General features: G+C 47.9%; 1 long non-coding RNA gene across 1 annotated transcript; it reads right to left on the bottom strand.

The window, feature by feature from the left end:
• Positions 1–6972: 6972 nt before the first annotated feature.
• LOC309844478 lies at positions 6973–12736 on the bottom strand. The gene is made up of 3 exons (XR_014300727.1): positions 12644–12736; positions 12077–12159; positions 6973–7435 (listed from the first exon to the last, which is right to left on the bottom strand). It is a non-coding gene; the product is annotated as an uncharacterized lncRNA (long non-coding RNA).
• Between the last annotated feature and the right edge of the window lie 1154 nt (positions 12737–13890).

The following is a 13890-nucleotide window of genomic DNA, read 5'->3' on the forward strand; positions in this document are numbered from 1 at the left end:
TCCGCCTTATAAAGCTGCAGATCTTTAACCTGGTCTAGAGCTCCCGGAAAGAGTCCACAGGCAGGTACCCTTTTCAAAGCAGGAAGTCACGGTCCTGCTGTGGTTTGTGGCTCTTCCCTTATAAATCAGATTAATGCTATCAGCTGCCCTCTCCGCGCCGCGGTCCAGCTGGGAACGGGAGAGCAAGTCTGGACCAAGTCTGCGGAGTTGCAGTCAGAATGGCAAACTTTCCACCACTCTCCGCCCGTGGCAGCGCAATGAAACAGAGGGCAACCCGCGCCGCTTGTGCTCCCAACAGCTATCCTGAGATTAGAAAAATCAGCCCCTAGAATTGTGCTGGGTGCGCTTAGTAGGTACCCCATAAACACTTTTCAAAGGAGTAAACGCTGACAGGGCATCATGAAAACACTGGCAGCCTATGTGTTCTGAACTTGGGTGGTCTCTTGACTTCTAGGTTGCCTGGATGATGTGAGGAATTTGCTTCTGTTTTAAGTCCGGGGAAGCACGTTTTTGTAACGTGCGCCCAGTGCATGTCTTCTGGATGCGAATGAGAAAGATGGGGTGTACGCGCAGAGGAGGCTGGCCCATTCCGCCTCAGCTTCCATGACCCAGTCCTATCAGAGGACCCAGCATTTGACATAGGGACTGTCCTGGCGTGTCCAGGCTACACAGAGGGCAGAGTGTGGACCAACTACTTCCCTTAGAAGGATCAGGTAGCTTCTGATGACTCCTGAGTCGAACATTCCATTTGTTCCATCATTCACGTCTTCTGGGAGACAGACAATGCCACAGGTGCTGTGATCGAGTTGAGGCTAATTATGGGGGAGGACAGGGTGACATGAGAGTGGACAACGAGCAAGGTCAGCTGTGAGGGGCTGTGCAGGCTAACCTGAAAAGTCACCTCTAAGGTAAGACTTGAAGACAGAAGAGCCCAAGTAGATGCCCAAGGCAGCATGCGCCATCAGAGCATTGGAAGGGGGGAGAGTGATGGTGCGTGGGGGCTCAGATCCAGCTGCGGTGCTGTTTGACCCAATCCCATGAATGCATCCTCTGCCTGCCAAGCCCACGCCTGGGCTGCAGTGGTCCAGAGAGTATGTCTTTCCCAGACTTCCCAACGTTGCTGTATGGGCGGACAGGTCCCGGAGCCTGGCTCATTCAGGGGATGGAAAGTACACCCAATCACCAAGAGCTAACCAGTCACTTGCTGCTCCTCATAGATAACGGTCCTCATCTTTACCTCTTTATTTACGTATACTGGTCTCTCCACTTGGGTTAAACCAGTTTCCATGGGTTCACTTTGCCCCTCAGGGAGCTACGCACTGATTTCCCTGTTGTTCTCGCCTCCTGCAGAGCAGAAATTTTTTAAAAAGGAGGCAGGGGTGACTGAGGGTAAGGTGGAAAGAAGACAAACAGAAAGCGAGTGGGATGAGAAACATGGATAGCTTTGACCGGTGACAACGGATTGTGAAGCTACTGTCACAAGTGGGTCTGGAGAAGGGTCCAACCAGGTTCCAATCGGGATCAGCTGAGCCACTGCTATTGTTGGGGCTTGGTGCACCCCATTCTTTCAGGGACACATGCCATGTAGATATTTCTGCTTTTCTGCTCAGGTTCATGCTCGCTGGTTGCCTTTGTGATGGGACGCTCGGCCCCGGGCCAGGCTGGCTCTCTTCTATTTCCTCTGACTTCCTCCCAGAATCCACAGTTCATAGGCACTTCTTCCCATCCCCCTGGCAGCTGGGTTCCTCCCTTGGGCTCTGTCCTCAAATAACTCAGCTGTCATCTCAGATAGATCTGGTCACCCCGAGAGTGTACTTCCTATCTTCTGCATGGAGAACATACATTCTTTCCTTAATGCATCAGCAAACATTTCTGTGCCTAGTATTCTGTACTATTCTGTGCTACAAGTGTAGCAGGGGATACAAAGACTGAAAACCAGTATTGTCAACTAAAATCATAGGAACATAGGAAACATAGGAATATGTAGGAAAGTGTGAGATCCGCAGCCCAAAGTGCAGTGGCCCCCTGCCTCTCTCCCTCAGTGCTGCCCAAGGCATGGATTTTCGTATGTGATGCATTCTCTGGGGCGGCACTTTTTCTGTCCTTTGCCCAACCAAGAAAACCTCTGGAATTTAGGGAATGATGAGATATTGTCAAAGGAACAATCTTAAACTTTTTTCTATTCTATTTCTCGGGAGTGTCATCATTTAGACATGGTGATACTTAGTAACAATTCACCATCGAACGCCCTCTCCTGGGCCCCATCCATCAGTGGCTTGGGTGATTGCAGCTGAGCACAGCTGGCAAAGACGACGCTCTATTCTGCATACAGATACTCTTCAAAGGAATAAACCATGTCCTTAAACTGCCTTGGCTTCCAAACTGCTGACCACAGTTGGCGGAGCAACACTGTGCCCTAGAGATAAGCTCTTGGGAAGGGGCAGCTGCTCTCATGTTCTTTGTTGCCTGGGGTCCGTCCTCGCTCAGAGGACCGTGTGAAGGCATGTGTCTCATGTGTCTGCGTGTTCTGGTTGGAGGCCGGAACTGTCACCCTGGGCCTCTCTGACTCTCAAATTCTTTGTGTCGAAACACATGGACCTTAATGCCTATCTTGCAAGGGCTGTTGTGGGAATTTGATAAAATTAATTTTGTAAGAGCCCTCAGCACTGCGTTGGCATTAAGCCATTGCTCAATAAATATTTACTGTGCAAAAAAAAAGAGAAAGGTATTTACTTAAAGAGTCCTTTATGTCATTGTTCTTAATAAAGGTAAGTAAGAGATCTCTCTAAATGACATCGTCCTAAGATAAGAGCAGGTGGAAACTGTCTCAAGTGGAATTGCCTAGATGGTTATCATTGTTCCATAGGCTTCAGTTAATCCACTGTTCCTTGGTGCCTTTCCTTCCACTAGGACTTGTTCTGTGGGTGAGCCCTATTGGCGGGGGGCTCTGGTAATTAGACTAAGGTCGTGCGTCTGTCCCCGGCGGGCCAGTTAGCTCAGCTTGGCTCCGTGTCCATACACATTGATCTTAACCCAGCTGGCAGACTCACAAATGTGTGACCACGTCCCAGAGGACCCCAGGGGGACGCTTTCTGTGAATACCTCCTCAGGCTGCTGGAACAGCAAGAACACAACCTCCCTGTTATGGTCACTGTAACCTGAAGGTGGCGCTGTTTCTCAACGAAGAAGGGCTCTGGGTCGGAGGCCGACACCTCATTTTAAAGGGAGTGTGGCTGGTGGCAGCCTTGGAGAGAATCTTCAAAGTAATTTGATTTATTTCTCTCACTTTCTAGGCAAAGAAATGGAGACCTGGAGATTTTTTTAAAAAAATCAAACTCTTTCCTCAAGCCAAGCCACGGAGGTGAGGCTAAACAGGGGTCTCCCACATTATAAACTTCTGCTGTTTTCACTCCGCTGAACGTGTCCTGGTCCTCCAGGGCACTAAGAGAGTAATTACGTTAAGAACCAAATCAAATCAATCATGGGTACTTAATTGGTGATATTTCCAGAGATTTAAACTGTCATTGAATTTTGAATGCCTGTTACTCCTAACCACAGGCCAGATTTAAATTGTGGGTTTTTGTTAGTTTGTTTGTTTTCAGATTTTATTTATTTGAAAGAAATACAGCAAGAGAGAGTGTGAGTGGGAGGGAGAGGTTGCTTGGACCTCCTGCTGAGCCAGAAGCCCAAAAGAGAAATAACCAATTACTAAGGGGAAAAAAAAAAAGAAAAGAAAAAGAGCTTGTGCTCACTTTCTGTTGAAGTTCCTGTTCACCTAACACCTTTTGTTTTTTGAAGATTTTATCTATTTATTTGAGAGCGAGCATGAGCAGGGGAAGCAGCAGAGGGAGAAGCAGTTTCTCTGTTGAGCAGGGAGCCCGAAGTAGGACTTGATCCCAGGACCCTGGGACTGTGACCTGAGCTAGAAGGCAGATGCTTAACCAACTGAGCCACCCAAGTGCCTCGTTCAGCCTCTCCTCTCATGCCAGAGTTCTGTTTTTCCCACGGGGTCCTCCTTAGTCGTGCAGAGCCGCAGATGTTTACTGAGGCCACGGTGTGGCTGACACTCGTCTAAGGTTTGAGAGTAAAGATGAAAGTCTTGGCCTTTTGGAGCTTATGGGGTAGGCAGAACATAAACCTTCTTGTCTAGGATATGTGGTATGTCCTTTAGTGATAAGCTGCAGGAAGGAGGCAGCAGGGTGAGGGAGCAGAGCGTGGGAAAGGAGACAGTGGTCTGCAGATGGTTAGGAAGGCCTCTCCGGTGGTGGTCGGGGGGCTCTGAGCAGGGAGGGGCCACAGAGAGGGCTTGAAGCACCTCCCCCCACCGCCCCGCAAATCGCCATGTGCCACGGTTTCCAGATTTAGCAAATAAGAATACAGGACACCCTCTATTTTTGCATTTGACTTTGATGTTGCCTTTCAGACCATAATAAATAAGATTTTGGTAGAATAGACTTATGTGTCATATTGGAATATGTCTGATTTAGAAGACGGGCTAGAATGCAGGGCATGTACTAATGTAGAGTGTAATTTTTTAATATTCGGGACATTTTTACAACTAAAAACTTACACCATTTATCTGAAGTTCCAATTTAACTGGGTGTTCTGGATTCTGTCTGGGGAGTCTCTGTGTGACCAGACAGGCCGTGGCTGGAGGAGGTGGCTTTCTCTGCGCAATCACCACTTCCCTTCTCCACGGACCTTCGCCTGGCCCCCTGGGCCCTGGGCAGGGGCACCGGGACACAATGGCTGTCTGTGGACGTCTTGTGTTATCCCCTCAGATGACGTCTGGATGGAGTTGTCAGGTTAGAATTTCCTGAGCTAAATACTCCTTAAAAAATCATTTTCAAGTAAACAACCTCACATCTCTAGGTGTACGTTGCACTGTGAGTGTATCACACATCTACCCCTGGGGGAAGAAAAGCTGTTCGTCCCTCGGTCGGTCTAATCTGTCTGGGAGAAGCCCATCATTTATTTCTCAGGCAACGTCAACCCAAGGCAGTGTTTGCAGTTTTCCAAGTGCTGTTTTTGATGTGGGATGAGCAGCTCCTCCCGCCTCTTCCCAGAAGAGTCTCTGGCATAACATCTGTGGGTCTGTGCTTGGTTTCAAGCCGTTAACCTTCCAAATTTAAATAAGGGGAAATCCTTCTTGTCTTCATCCTCCTCTGCTTTATTTATTTTTACAAAACCACACCAGCTGGCAAGGATGGGGCTGCTGACTTAACGCCCAGGTTACATCACTTTTTGGTAATTGACCTCTTGCAAAGCCCAGGCAGGAAGGGAAGGTTCTAGAACTTGAAGGTTTTGTGTTTTCTAATTAGGGTAAAGAGACGACCTGACTGAGCTGAGACAACCTGAGGGGCCACTTTGCTGTCTTCCCTCCGGTACTTCCGGACACCTGCTGTTAAGAGTTAAAATAATCAATAACACCCAACAAAGCCAAGTTTCCGCTGCATTTCAGGAAAGCAAGCCCCACCAAGGAGAGAGAGGTGCCCTTGCAGCTGAGTTTAGGAACAGAGCTTCCTCGCTCCCTCCTGGCTTGGGACCTCCCAGGGTGGCAGCGGGTGGCAGGCAGCAGGGACGCAAGCCAGCCTGTCGCCGTGAGTCTGTGGGTCCGGAACTGCAAATGGGACAGTTCTTGGATGGGGCTGGAATGGGCCAAACTGCCCGAGGTCAAGCTCTGTAGAAATATTTTGTACAAGTAACAGCAACACGGCGAACTCCACTTCAAAACGGTTTTAAATGAGTCGATTCTAAAGTACCCCTGAAGCTAGCCGGGTTTTCCCCCAAGTAATTAGGAATACACTCTTTTGGGGCACCTGGATGGCTCGGTCGGTTAAGCGTCTAACTCGATTTCAGCTCAGGTCGTGATCTCAGGGTCCTAGGATCGAGCCCTGCATTGGGCTCCGTGCTCGCCGGGGCATCTGCTTACGATCCTCTTCCTCCACCCCTGCCCCCGACTCGTGCTCTCTCTCTCTCAAATAAATAAATAAAATCTTCTTCTTTTTTTTTTTTTTTAAGATTTATTTATTTATTTGACAGACAGAGAACACAAGTAGGCAGAGAGGCAGACAGAGAGAGAGGAGGAAGCAGGCTCCCTGCTGAGCAGAGAGCCCGATGTGGGGCTCGATCCCAGGACCCTGGGATCATGACCTGAACCGAAAGCAGAGGCTTTAACCCACTGAGCCACCCAGGCGCCCCAATAAATAAATAAAATCTTCTTAATAAAACAAAAGGATTTTCTTTCTCCCTCTGCTCCTCTCACCACACACTCTTTCTCTAAAATAAATAAATGAATCTTTAAAAAAATAAAGGAATACACTTTATCTTGGTTTCTTACGCTCTATTTTCTTTTTCTTTTTTTTTTTTTTTAAAGATTTTATTTAATATTTGACAGAGAGAAATCACAAGTAGTCGGAGAGGCAGGCAGAGAGAGAGAGAGGGAAGCAGGCTCCCTGTGGAGCAGAGAGCCCGATGCAGGACTCGATCCCAGAACCCCGAGATCACGACCTGAGCCGAAGGCAGCGGCTTAACCCACTGAGCCACCCAGGCGCCCCTCTTACGCTCTATTTTCGATAAAAAAGTGAAACGGCCTGTGTGAAAAGAAATTTAGTTGCTGTTCACATTAATTCGTGGCTCTAGGGGAGAATAAGTGAACGGAGACTTCTCTGCTGTTCTCTAGTGCACTAGGAGCTTGCTCAGTTTGTAATTTAAAAAAAAACATTTTCAAAATTTGGGTTCATGAAATAAATCATGCCTACTGTGTGTGTGTGTGTCTTGCATTTGTATTTTTCACATTCTACGGGCTTTCCAACTCATTAGTTATGACTTGGATTTGTGCAATCGGGACCTTTGTTAGAAATTTCAAGATCATGATAAAGGGAAATGCTCAATAAAAGTGAAAAACAGGAAAACCTACCACCAAAGATCAAATGAAACCAACCAACAGAGCAGTCAACCAATAAGTACATAAAAAGAAGAAAGGACAGTTCCATTTTAATTACTCACTGGGCTATATCGGGGTGAATCTGAAAAAATGTAACACGAAAGCAAATTTTAACACGTACAATGTCAGTAGGAAGATTGATGACAATATTAAGTATTTTGCTTATAAATATATTTGTCACATTAAATAAGGTAAAGTGAAATTACATGGAATTTGCACATGAACTACAGAAGTCATGCTACTTGTCCCAGTTGCATTTTTTAAAACAATTGTTTCTATATTGCAATCACGATACATATTGTAGGAAACTGAAGACACAGAGACAAGCAAAAAGAAAACAATTAAAATCACAGGTAATCCTAGTAGGCAGAGAGGCCCTCTGGGAATTTCGGTGTACATCTTTCCAGTTTTTCTCTGTATGCATGTGTTTTTAAAAAGTGGTATTGCTCAGATTATTTAATTTGTGTACGAGATGGCAAAGGGAGGACCCTGAAGAGAGAGGAAGAAAGATGAGATGAGCAACAACTGATAATAACACAGGAAATAATAACAACACAGGAAACAGAGAGCCGCTGGGCAAGCAGCAGCGTGCCATAGTTCTCTGCAGCTTTTATCTGTGTCCTGAAATTTCCAGCCTTACAGCCACTTAGATGTTTTGTGTGGGTTAAGAGCACATCTCTGCATGATTTAAGAAAGAATGAGTAGGAGTTCTTTCTTAGCTGTGATTAATTGCAGAAACAGGTGAAAGTTCCATCCTTGTCCTGTTCTGCACCTTGCAATGGTAATCACATGGATTTAGTGGTTAAGAGCCTAGCACATTTTCTTCTCTGTTTTTCCCAGACGAAGGCACTTGTCAGGAAACGTCTCGCCTCTACCCTTCTGCGTTAAAGGTGTGCATGATGAAGGAGAAGCTAATGCAAGAGCCGAGCATGTACACCCACGCCAGAGGCCACCGCGAGAGACTTTCTAGGTTAAAGACCGGTGGGAAAAAAACTGTGTGACAGAAGAAAATGAAAAACCTCACACATTTGCCCAAATCCTGAAAATACATAGGCAATAAACGGACTTGGGCTGCATCATTAGGAAACTCTGCAGTGGGGTGCCGGTGCACAGAAGCCAGTGTTAACAACAGAACCCAAATAGGTGTGTGTTTCAGCCGGGCGTGGCACCATATTGCTGGCGACATGAGGATGTTAATTTCACAGTCTTCACAGATAAGTTTAAACATAGGAACATGTCACAAATAAGCAGCAGTCTCCGCGAGGCCACATCAGCTGGGATTTCAGCCTGCCGTTTTTAAATTCAGCCGGGTCCCCGAGGACCAATCAATATTGGTGGCAATTATTCTTAGTACACAGTCCAAATGAAATGGGTGTGTGTGTGTGTGTGTGTGTGTGTTTTCTTTTTTATCAAGGTGGGAGACTGTGATATAGAAGTAAGCAAATTCCCTGGTGGATGGCAATTGGGCCTCTAACAGCTGCCACAAGTCGGCTGTGGATGTCTTCTGCCTGGTCCTCGGGAATAGTCCCATAATGACCACATTATATTAACCCTTCGACGTGAGCTGTGTTTGCAAGCACAGCTCAGGAGAAACCTAGCACGTGTCAAACAAAGAGAGGCTGAAAAAAACAAATAAATAAACAAGCCGGGAGCATCTCCCAAAGCAGCTGCTGGGAGCATTACCTTATGCACATGTTTTATTTACACGCCGGTTTCTAAGCCGCAACCTCTAGAGGGCCAGTGCTTGGGACATAGGGATGTTTTCACGAAACAGAGTCAGTTTACATTCTGTAGGGAAAGATGGTGAAAACCTTTCTTTCTTTCTTTCTTTCTTTCTTTCTTTCTTTCTTTCTTTCTTTCTTTTCTTCCTTTTTAATTTCTAAAAGGCTGACATTGAATTATGCAAACTCCTAGATTTTACTCTTAGAAAAGTTAGTTTTTCATGAAAGAATTTTTGTCTACAGCGGGTTGCTTTGAGGAGGTGTAGTGGAAATGAAGTGGGGAATGAGAAGCAGAGTAACGGGGGAGAAATGGACCTCAGCACGGCAACTGAAGTTCTTTCTCCTGGTGGTGCCCAAGTTTGAATTCGTTGGCACTAACCTTAAGGGATCTGGCTAGCAATCCTGATAAAACTCAAGTCATCAACGGAGGGAAGAGGGGACAGAAAAACACCCTATGTTAAGACAAATAAAGATGGTGTTTGAATTTCCAAGTCCTTGGAGGAGGATTTTTTGGTCTTCAGCCTGCTCCCGTATTGAGGTTTTCATCCAATTTGGGGTTTTGATCTAATTAATCACTTAAAACGTCATAGTGCTAGGAATCTAAAATTATTCCAAGATCATTTTACTTTAGCTTTTAAAAACAGAACAGATCAGGACTGCGTGCTCTGTTTTTCCCTGCGTTTTCAAACCAGCAATTCTCCTTAAAAAATGCAGCAGAAAATGAAAAATTCTGGAAAAGAGACCAAGAGGCAAGTAGGAAAAGCCCATAATAAAAACAACCCTTGTGGTTCTTTCTAGAGACTCAGTAGTCCACTCGCCATCTTGGAATGAGGGATTTTTCTTGTGGAATTTGATTATTTTTCTCACACTGAAATGAAAACAGTAAGGAAGGAAAGGGAACTATTGGTAGAGTTTCAAGAGCATAAAAATCGATCTACCCCCCAAAAGTATCAGGCGCACGTGGATCCTTCTCTCTAACTTGGGGAGGATTCCAGAAGGGAGGTGGGGGTCAACGTAGGAACAGAAGTTGAGCCTATCGAATCTACAATGGTATTTCTTTCTTTCTTGCCTGAAATAAGGGTGTGGATGAGGTCTTTATGCACTTATAATTCTCCATTGCCTTGTCAATCATGATTCTTTCCGTTTGAGAGAGCGGATCAAGGTTGCTGGGAATTGGTGGTTAGAAGTCAGTATTCTAAAGCTCAAAACTACTCTGCTTTCGCCTCCTCCTCCCCCACTTTGAAAATGTTTTAGAAGAAAGGTTCCCGATTGCAGTGGTGATTTGTGGTTAATATCATTAGACTTCTGGTTTGGATTAATGCAGCTAATTAGTTTCTGTCCTTGACTTTTTCCAATTAAAGCACAGAGGCCTTGGTGCTAAACACCTGGGCAGATTACCTAATTAGATGACAGAAACATAGACAATTGTTCCTAGGTAATTATTTTAACTTTCACTGCTTGTTTGGTACTAAACACACTGATGAAAAGGGCATCCTTTCTACCCCATGAATGACAAGACAGCAGCTCCTGGGCTAGAAAAACCGGTTCTGCCTACTATACAGAAAACATCGAGTCCTTTTTTGGTGACCATGTGCAGAAGAGACAGATTTGTGACTTTTTGTGGTTGTGTGTGTGTCTTTTGTTTTGTTTTGTTTTGTTTTATCCAGACATGGGTGCACTATGCTCTTGGGTGTTCTGGGGATCATGCCTGTCTTTCCCAATGCTAAATAACATTTGGGGAGCCCCATTGCCCTAAAGGTGGAACGTATTCTCTAAGAATTCAGAAGTGAAAACCTGGCTTCTACGTTCTTAAAACACATGCGTGCGCGCACACACACACGTAAAGCTACTGGGATCTTTTCAACCACGAGTGTGGCCCCACAGATCATTCCCAGCTCAAGCACGCTCCAGGGAAGGGTCAGGTCCAGATGTCACCGAGCAGGAGGGACCTGCTGCCAATCCTCCTGGGACCCAGAGAACATTTTACCCTTTGAAGCGCACACCGAAAGCTTGTCGCCACCAGCCTGTGTAATCTCAGCCTCGGCCAATCCCTACTGAGCAGCCCGAGGATGCTAGTAGACACCTGCTAAACTCCTGCTCTTACTAATTCCGCCCCATCCAGCCACACCTTCCACCTCATCTCTATCCCTTGGGACACTCCTCCTCATTGAGACCCCTCTCCTAAGAGAGGGGTCTTCTTCTCTTCTTTTCTTCTTCTCCAAAACCTTTCCTGGAACTCTCCATTGATTTCCTTTCTCTTTCCTTTGAAGCCCGGTAGCTCTGCGAACCGGCCCAGCAAGTCCTCCTGTGTTGTGTTTTGTGTCAACATTGTTCAAGCCCCTCTCTCAGGTCTCTGATATTAGCAGCCTCTGCATTTGTTGCTAAGCAACGGCTTGACCTGTGCCAGGCGGGCACTCTTCTAGGCCGTGGCGATTCGGGGAAGATGGAACAAGTTCCTTGCCCACACTGAGCTTCCAGCAACAGGGACAAAAGAGGGCAGACAGCAAATGAGCCAACCAACCACAGATGTAGTCAGGTCAGACAGTGATGAGAGCTGGGAAAGAAAGGGTGTCACTCGATAGGATGAGGAAGGAGCTAACTCAGAGGGTAATGAGGAACACTCACCGAGCACACTCTGAGGTCGTGATTTCTACCTTCCATTTGTCTAATCCTCACAATAATGCCGGGACTTAAGTGCCACTGGTGGTCCCATTCTAGAGAAGAGAAGCCGAGGCCCAGAGTAGTTGGGGAGCTTGCCTGATGTCACACTGCTAAGTCAACAGCAGAGCCCAGGGGTTCTGGCTTCTGGGTCACCCTCTCAGCCTGCACTCGTGCTCCCAAGGTCGCCTTCCTTCCCTCTCCTCACGTCACGGCCGCAGTGGTGCCTACAGGGTGGGGCCTTGGATGTGAAAGGCCCTTGACTCTGTGGGTCACAGGTGTGCAGACTTCTTCCACTAAAATGACTCCTGCATCTGACCCTTCCTCTCCCCCATCCTCCTTGCCCTAGTTCAAGCCTGTAGGATCGTGGATTGGGACACCCAGCTTCCTACTTTCTCACTCCGGTCTTCCTAGTGTCTAGTCATTGGGCAGCTCCCGGGGCCTTGAAAGGATGCGGTTCTGATGAGGAGATGAGAACTCATGAGATACCCACCCCCACACCCTCCAGCTGACTCTAGAGAACGCCTTTGAGGGGGCAGGGGTCTGGCCAGAGGGGGGCAGGCTGGGGGCAGCACAGGAAGGCCCAGCCACCCCTCAGATACAGGCAAAAGGCTGGAGGTCCTATCTGTGCCTGGGAAGCTCCTGGGCTCCGGGAAGTCAGCCAGCCCATGGAATCAGGCTCTCCTGTGTCCCTTGGACTCCATGGCTGCCATCTTGGACCCAAGCGCCATCTGACCCCACCTTCTCTTACCACGTGTTTTCGTCCTGTCCCAGCTCACCTAGAGGATCTTGAGTCTTCCCAGTTTCTGCCACGCACTAACATGGAAAGATCACCTGAGGACCAGACAAGGGGTAAGGTTCCTCTGGGGCCAGTGGTTCCCCGGTCCAAGTCTCAGTTTACTGACCAGGGAACTAGGCTAATAATAAGTTGCCATAAAGATCCTACCCAGGGACACTGTATTTAAGCACCGAGCTGGAGGCCTGGGCCCCAGTAGGTGCTCAGTAAATGCTAATTGCCTTTGCTCCTGGAGTTCCCGCATCTGCACGGGTTTCTAAGCCAGTCCTCCTGATTCAAGCTCTAATCCTGGCCACCCTTGCTTCAAACCCTTTTCTGGCCCCTGTACACTTAAGAGGATACGCAAATACTGCCCCTGAAGTTTCCCATGACCTGCCTCCAGCCTGACTGTGGTTTCACTTCCACCACATCAATCCCCTTGTCACCGCCTCATTGTGCCCGCTCACAGGCGGTGTGTACTTCGGTCCCATGCTGCTCCCCCAGCAACGGGCTTCTTCCCACTCCCTCCTAAAGGGGTCTCACCTGCCTACAGCAGACACTGGAGCTATCTGCCTCACTTCCAACAGCCCACCTCTTTCCGGTGCCGCGCAGTCCCGGGAGCTGATTCGGATGGGTGGAGGCTGGGAGCCTCCTGCGCAGGGGAGCACGTGACTCAGGGGGGCCAATCAGATTTGCTCTTCCAGGAAATTGGTGTTGGCTGAGTCAGACCCTGTGCCTGGCTGCACCTGACCCTGGCCGTGGCTGCTGGACGGTCGTGGCCTGCGTGGGCTAGACAAACCCAGCCTGGACAGACTGCTCTCTCTTCTTCCTTGAGTGCACAAAGAAGAGCTCAGGTAAGCAGAGAGCAAGATGGTAGTCACTTACAAGTCAAGGGAAGAGGCCTAGGTCGTCTGCTTTATTTCCTGGCCTCCAGAACTGTGAGAAATGCATCTCCACGGGTTAAGTCACTCAGTCCGTGGTAGTGGTTACAGCGACCCGAGCTAAGGACTGCCTGGTGTTACTCTGAATCGTTACACCGCATCATTCAGGCCATGGGTCAGGCCCCACTTTGCACACACTGGAAATGACCACATCAGAACCGGGGGTGAGTCGCAGGGCACAGCTCCTGTGAGGCAAAGACAGCTCGGCTTCCCAGCCTCTCACTAGCCGGCCCACCAGCCTTGTACTTCGTTGTTGGAGAGCCAAGTCACTAGCCCTGCCCAACTTGAGCAAGGACACTCGGAGTTTTTGCCTTATATCTGAACTTGTTCCCGCAAGTGATAGTCTGGGACCAGTGCATATTCTGGCAAAGCAGAATTCAGCCATCCTCTGCAGTGTCCTGCCTGCAGTAACTTACACATGCTCCCAGTAGCAGAGTCAAGGAGAAACAGGGAGACATGCTGGGGAGGCGGGGTGTCTAGCTAAAGGTCTGCAGCCAACATAAGACCTTCAATTCTCACATAGAGCTGCCTCTTTCAAGCTGTCCATCCAAAGGCTTGCTGATTGTTCCCCTTCAGTGTGAAGAAATGCTGATGCTTTGGGGCTTCCACAACAAGAAGACGGTGGGCTGGCTTCCCTGTTACAGCCAAGACGGTGATGCCTGAGTAGCTTGATGGCACCTGTGACTCTGGCCATCTAGCATTTGTCACCACCCTGCTGGCATGAATTTAACACCTCCTTCTGACCACAGGGTGATTAGAGTGGTTGAGAAGACAGGAGCACCCCCTAACAGGTTACAGAGAACACACAGGGCCAGGCCAGCTGTTCTTTCATCAGAGTGTGTTGGGATG

Source organism: Mustela nivalis, assembly GCF_964662115.1.
Source record: "Mustela nivalis genome assembly, chromosome: 1".
In the NCBI taxonomy this organism is placed as follows: domain Eukaryota; kingdom Metazoa; phylum Chordata; class Mammalia; order Carnivora; family Mustelidae; genus Mustela; species Mustela nivalis.